General features: G+C 36.7%; 1 long non-coding RNA gene across 1 annotated transcript; it reads right to left on the reverse strand.

The window, feature by feature from the left end:
• Positions 1–202: 202 nt before the first annotated feature.
• LOC136790129 (uncharacterized) lies at positions 203–6,032 on the reverse strand. The gene is made up of 3 exons (XR_010829481.1): positions 4,023–6,032; positions 2,659–3,003; positions 203–332 (listed from the first exon to the last, which is right to left on the reverse strand). It is a non-coding gene; the product is annotated as an uncharacterized lncRNA (long non-coding RNA).
• Between the last annotated feature and the right edge of the window lie 1,058 nt (positions 6,033–7,090).

Genomic DNA, 7,090 nt, shown 5'->3' on the forward strand with positions numbered 1-7,090 from the left:
TGTTTGTATCATATTCATTTTAGGAGGAGTGAAGGGGCAGTGGAAGCTTCTGTGGAGCGTTTCTTCCATGAACAGCCACCAAGTCTTCCTTGGAGAGAGCACTGTTCAGAAATTTCAGGCAGAAGAGCGAGAAAGAGCAAGAGCAAGAGACAGAAAGAGAGATCAAGTGGCTTGAAGTCTGCAGATGAGCAAGGAGGGGCTGCACGGAGGAACAGAGAGCAGACAACCAGGCTCCACTGATGGGAGAAAAAGAAACTTGGCTGGGGTCTTTTCAAACTTTTCTCAGCTTTAGGAAGCTTCTTTCTGTCTAGCCTAGTAAATTTGTCTTCTCCCTATGGAAACAAAGAAACAAACAAAGAAACAAACAAAAATGTTAAGAATTCTAGTTCATATTCTAATTAAACATTTAAAATTATTATTTTTTTTGAAAGTCTTTTTATCTTCCTTGAGGAACTGCCTTTAAGGAACAGATGAAGGCATATTTACCTCAAAGCTCTGGCTGACTCAGACACCTGTCTCAACAAACAGATATCATTTTCACATTCTTACAAAGTAGCAGCTTTCCTATTCTTGTAATAGTGAAAAGAAAAATATAGATGAATGCAAGAGTAAGATTACAAAGTTAAATTCAGAAAGACAAGCTTCAGTTCTTGTGACTCCTTTGACAATCCTAAAATGCACAGACTAAAATGCAAGTTAGCCTTATGATGTCTAGATTATTTATATAGGTATTTCTGTGACTCCTCTTGAAATTTCACCATGAAAGACTTGGGTTAAAACCACAGACATTTGATTAAATGAATCTTTTGTGTGTAGCCTGTTTGATGGCAAGGGAGTATTTTCATCTTTAAAGTGGTATGAAAAAAGCTGAAGATTTGGAAAAGGTGCAAAAAGTTTGATTTTTTTTATAAACTATAAAGATTTGAAGGTCTAAATTTTTCAGTTTCTGAATGTCCAAAATTTTCAGAATTGCTGTTATGTTACATGTTGGAATTTTTTGTTGGTACTACGAAACTTTAGGTTTCTGTGTTAAGCAGGCTTTTTGTTTCTAACATTTCCAGAGTGTTATGGGTAAAGAAGAGGTATGTAGGAAAGGGTAGAAAAAATGTTTATTTTCAAAGGGAGTATTGGAGAAAGAATGACCCTTCGGATTGATTAGTATATAAAAATCACTATGCTTCTAAACAGTACGCTGTTTCTTTTTGCCACTTCTTGAAGCCAGAATCAATAGTTATTATAATTTCATAAGTGGAACAAAAAGAAAAGGTTTAGGTTTCCAGAAGTACATAGAAATGTGAATATGTTTTGAAAGGAAGGGATGATTTCTATTTTATTTGTTTGGAGGAAAAAAAAAATCAACTATTTTTGTCAGGTTTCGCACTACTGAAAACTTTCTTAAAAGGTAAAGTTTTTCCCTTTACCACAGAAAGATGACTAAACCTCTGAGATAAGTACAATTTAGGACACTATATTTCGTATCAACTACAACTTACACAGTTTTACTTTCAGCACTGTGACATTATGAGGAACCTCACTCTCCTGTTGGCTTGTACAGAGGTTTTGGCACCTAACTCCATTTGGCTATGCTACAAAGGGGAACAGGGAAATGGACCTTGCAGAGAAACATACTACTGAAAGTTAGGTGTTTGGCACTGTTTAAATTCCCTGTTTGTTTCACAAGAGTCACAAGAACATGGGGAAGAAGTGGAAGTGCAATCCTTAACATAGTTGCCAAAGTTTAGAAGAGTTTCTTGTCAGTATAATTTACTAGATTTGTAATAATGGTCCTACTTTCCTGAACTCTTCTCAAATGCCCTTGCCGAGCTACTGTATCTTGCTGCTGTCGCAAGTCCTTGCTTGTCAGTCAAATTGCCTACCATAGTCTGGCATCACTATTTATAGTTGGAGGAGTATCTGGTGCTTTGCATGAGGCATTACATTAGCACAAATTACTGCTATCTAGTGGTGACATTCACCTTGGATATGCCATATCATGATGTCATTTGCTATCCAAGGTACGTGCAGTCTGTCAGATGAAGTCAGTTAGCACTTGGTGATCCCAGCAAGATGGAAATTTCCAAACCCTAATAAGAAGCCAAACTAAACTCCAATCAAAAATTAAACTAAAGCAAACTCAGTTTGTTTCCTGACATTCTGAAAAGCTTGATTAATTCTTCATCTTTTGCATATTTTAAATTGCATACAGAAACACTAAAATCCATTTTTAGCAAGAAGTAAATATACATTTAAAAAGCTTATGAGTGTATAAGAAAATTAATGAAAGCTCTATCTGACTATGAACATCAAATACAACACTGATTCTGCAGGAACTGCCACTGTGAATGTTTTTATTCCCAAGGACATGGCCTGCTTCTTGGCCCATCTTTCACTAACTAGTGAACTATCCCACTACATTTCTGATTGCTAGTAGTACTTTTTTAACGTTTTCATCCACAATGTAGTTTCTCAAAGTACACGTAATCATTTCCCAAAGTAATCTGAAGCAGTTTTTGATTTTTCTTAGAGACCAGATATATACAAAATGCCAGTTCAGCATTGTCAGTCATCATTGTATGTATAAACTTTCTTTTAATCACGAGTTTAACTTATGTTCATGTTAACAAATGGCTAAGACCTCAGCAACATGGACCACTCTACCTTTAACTTGAAGTCTTGAGTGGTGGCCAGCTTTGGGCTGTGTTACGTAAACTGGTGAAGCTGATGGTGTTGCGCTGGTTTGTAACAGAAGACTGCGGGATAACACAAAGTTCATTTTCTCTGCATTCTTTTCCAGTAGCAGTGCATTATTATTTGACAGTTTCCTTCTGAGTTTGCATGAGATACTAGGAATTTACATCTTGCTTGCCTTTCTTTAGTTTCTGCTCAGCAGACAACCACTTAATATTTTCAGATAAGACTAGTTCTATCATTCTGTAGAGTATCCTTATGACTCTTGTTTTAATTTGCTTCTTGGACTTTTTTGTTCATACATTTTTTCTATTCCTATAAGAACAACAACAACAAAAAAGTTTTTATAAAATGAAGCTAACTGATCAAACAGAAGAATCTTTTTCAAAATGCTGCATTTACAGTTCTGTGAGGACTGATGAGTGTCTACAGCACTTATTGGTTGGCTGAACATAAGGCAATCAGTACTTGTATTTTGTATTTCTATTTTTTTTTCTTTTTTTCTTTTTTTGTGTCTGTTTCACTGCTAATTTTATCTGCAATGTGCTTGCATTTATTTTGCCTGATATTTTTGTGGATACAGCTCAGAAATTTTTTTCTCTCTTAATGAAGAATGAATTAATTCATTAGGGTTGAAATGGACAATCCCTCCTTCTAACAAGATCTGTGTTATGGTTTTTTTTTTGTTTGTTTGTTTGTTTTTTACAAACCGAAATGCCATCACATTATTGAATTATTGATAAGGAAATGTTTACCTTTTAACAAAATATTAATTCTCAAATACAAATTACCCTTCAGCATCCCCCCAGCCAGTATGAGATATTGGTCAATCTTTGAGCTCTGAAAAAAATTAGATAACCTTTTATTTCCCATTATATTTTATTTTACTGCCACTGTACTTTTAAGTTGCTGGCACAGTCAAAGGAAATATATATAGCTTCTAGAAGCTATAGAAAATTAATGGTAATGCCTGGTGGTATGAATCCATACGTAAGCACCTCAGACCTCTGTCAAAATTTTCCAGAGGATGGCTTCACATCTCTCATGCAAGTGCAATACCACAGACCTTGCTGGTTCTCCCTCCCTTTCCTCTTATACTTTCTATTTAAAAGCTTTTGCACACTGGTTTTATCTTCTAAATATTGGCTGACAAATTTGGATCCAGTTTCATTAGTGTATTGTGTATTGTGATATTAGTGTATTGTGATATTTCTGTAGCTCAACAAGTGTTTCTCCAGCTCAACACTTCTGGAAAAATGAGATGCTCCTGGCCCCAGGGAGCTGCCAGACCCCACAGTGCCCTGATGAGAATGAATGAGGATTTCCATGTTCACCTTAGTTTGTTCACTTTCTTCAGACTTGCTATTAAGCACTGAAACTTTCATTGGCTTCCTGAATTACAAGGAACTCCACAGTCTATTGTGGGTCTCTGAGAAAATCCTTCCACCATCTCTAAGGCTGGGCACTGCATCTGCTCTCAGTGACAAGTGATCTTTCAGCTCCTGCCCCGGAGTCCCTCTCCCAGGCCCTGCTCCCCAAGCCCTTTTAGGAGCACATGGCAGCAAGGGGATGCTCTGTTCCCCTCCAGAAAGCCCCCATGGCTTCCCTCTTCCCTCAGCCCTTCCAGGTCGCAGCAGCCCAGGCTCACTCAATTTTTTCCTCCTGAAGCTCAGCCATACCCATTAAAGACCCCCAGCATAGTGTGCAGTATATTGATATGGTTCTGTCATTTATCACTTTCTGTTTGACAAGAGGGATATGACATACTATCAAGTAAATAATCTGGCCCGTTTAGAATTAGGAACTGTTTTTATGCTTGTAACAAACTCCTTTTCCCATGTCCCTAAGTTATCAACCTATTTTTTTTCTGGCCCAGTAGTGTGGAGAATCTCCAGAACTCCTTCCAAGAACAGGATTTGCAAACACCCTGTTTTTGTACAAATTGGGTGGTGAAATAACCATCACTGCTACAGATACACTGCATATGCCTGTCTGCGATTCAGTTCCCTAGCTGGCCTAATCGACAAAAATATTTATGTTCTCCCATGTGGCATTTAGACCTGAAGGAATGTTAGGTTTTACTCTTCTCCTTCCTATTGCTATGTCGTTACTTAAAAAGTATTTTATTATGCGATTTACTGTCATGCCATTCTTACTGAGATCTGCAGAGACACCTGCACTACCCTCCTCCCCTGCCTCTTCAGTGCAGAGCACCTCTGAAGTAGCTACCTTTGAGGAAAATTAAAAAATTAAAACCAGGAAAGTTAAGCACATCAGAGAGAGGCTGAGCTTCAGTAAGCCACATCAGGGGAAAAAAAAAAAGTGTGCATTTACACTTGTGATTTATTTTTCAGTTTTCTGTCACCTCCTACATCTGCAGTGCCAGCTTTCTGGCAAGGAGAAGGCTTAGACATCCAAACGTCTTCAGGTAGACAGCTTCTGCAATGATTCATTCCTATCTTTTCCATTTTTGCTCATTGTTTTTCTTCCTTATTTTTCAATGACTTGAAACCTTCTCATCCAGGGTCTTGACCGAGCATGTACATAAATATTTTTTTTTTTTTAGTCCAGAATATATTCAGTCCTGCAGTAAGCTATTCAACTTTCTAAGTAGTGACCTTAGCTCAAAAATAGCATATATAATAACATGACAAACAAGCCAGGTCAGTTTTAAGAATGGGTGAAATTCAAGTCCCCTAACAGAGGGGACATCATGAGTCACTGCTGTCACAGGTACCATACTGTGCAATATCCTTATGCATATAATTATAGGAATCTGCAATTCTAAAAACTGGAATTAATCCACCTATTCCAAAATTGAGTTTCATGAAACAGCCATTATTATAACATAGAAGATTTCTCTTCAATGGTTCAAAGGCACTGGTCAAGCAATAAAGAGATTAGATGTAGTTACATTAACAGTATGAACATGCCAAGCTAAATCCATTTGTAAATTCTTTTATAATTGTCTAAGCACACAATAACACACAAAGTGCTCAACAGCAGACCAGCTGGCTAGTTCATATGCATTTTTGAATAATGAAAAAAAATGTTTTTTTCTCGTCTAAGAAAAAAATGAAAAAAGGTATTTGAAGCTGTTATCTGAATTGTTTTTCAATTACTGTTACTCAATCAGATGTACTAGAAACTTAAAATTACATTGAAAAGATGAGCCTGCACTATCAGTATAAAAAGCTTGGGGAGAACAGGAAAGGTAAACAGAAAAAAACATGCACAAAATTGAAGTGACAATCTGATACTGTCAAAAGATCATTATATTTGATATGGATCATTTGATGAGATAGAGGCCAAATTCAGCCCTGGGGTAAAAAAAGATGGAATGCCGAGAGACTGGAAAAGTAACAGCAGAGTCTTTTATTTCCTTTTTGTTTTGAAGCAAGAAATAGGACGTGCACTGAAGCTACAGCTCTTTACAGAAGGTATGAAAAACAGTAGTCTTTTTGTCTCTGAAAGAAGCTCAAGGAAACATGCATCTGACAAAATATTTCATGTTTTATTTAAATTTATCATAATCGTAGAATCATTTAGTTTGGAAATCCTTACCTAATATTTAGTTGTACAGATTATTCTTCTGCCTATTGCTATTACCATTAGGGCATCTGTTTCACAATGTTGCATTTGTCTCAGGCTTCCATATTTTGTTTTCCCTCTGTTCCTTAGAATTGCTTTTGAAAGAAGGCATGCATATCTCGTAAAACCTCTAACAAGGTAACACGTTGAAAGAAGTGACAGTCACTTAATACAGGAAAGGAAAAAGAGTTTTCAGCTGTCAAGAGCATAAAACATGTAGTAGAATGCAATAAAATAATATCGGTAAGGTCTTGCTTTCCTCTGCCCTTTTCCCCCACTGGTGACTGTTCTTTTCTGTATTTCAGTTGCAAGTGAAAAGCGATCCGGCTACATGAAACCACCTGAGGGAGGGGTGGTTTAAGCCCACACACTTTTCTATCAGCCACATTTAGTAGTGGAAGAATTGTGAAGCTCCTGTGTTGTTGTCATTGAGTAAGAGAAACTAGAAAGCAAAAAGGCAAAGTAGATCCCCCCCAATAAGGATTATTCACTGTTGTCTATTTCTTAGTGATTCTCCATTGCTCCATTGAGTATCCTCTGTCTGCAAGAATGGTACCATACTTATATGTCTATGAGTTTTAATCCAGCTACCATCTGTGGACTTAAGTTTTCAGTTCCTGTGGTACCACAGTCCATAGAATTGTCTCTCTACACATTGTTTCTGAATTAAAACAAATTCAAAAGGGAATATTTTAAATATCATATTGTCTGTCTATTCTAGCAGGTCCTAGAGTAATAGTGTTTTAAGCGAATTTAATCTGTAAATCCCAGGAGGTCACTATATTTATTGGGATTTTTTTAAGATCAATTT

The sequence above is a fragment of the Anser cygnoides genome, chromosome 2, assembly GCF_040182565.1.
Source record: "Anser cygnoides isolate HZ-2024a breed goose chromosome 2, Taihu_goose_T2T_genome, whole genome shotgun sequence".
NCBI lineage: Eukaryota > Metazoa > Chordata > Aves > Anseriformes > Anatidae > Anser > Anser cygnoides.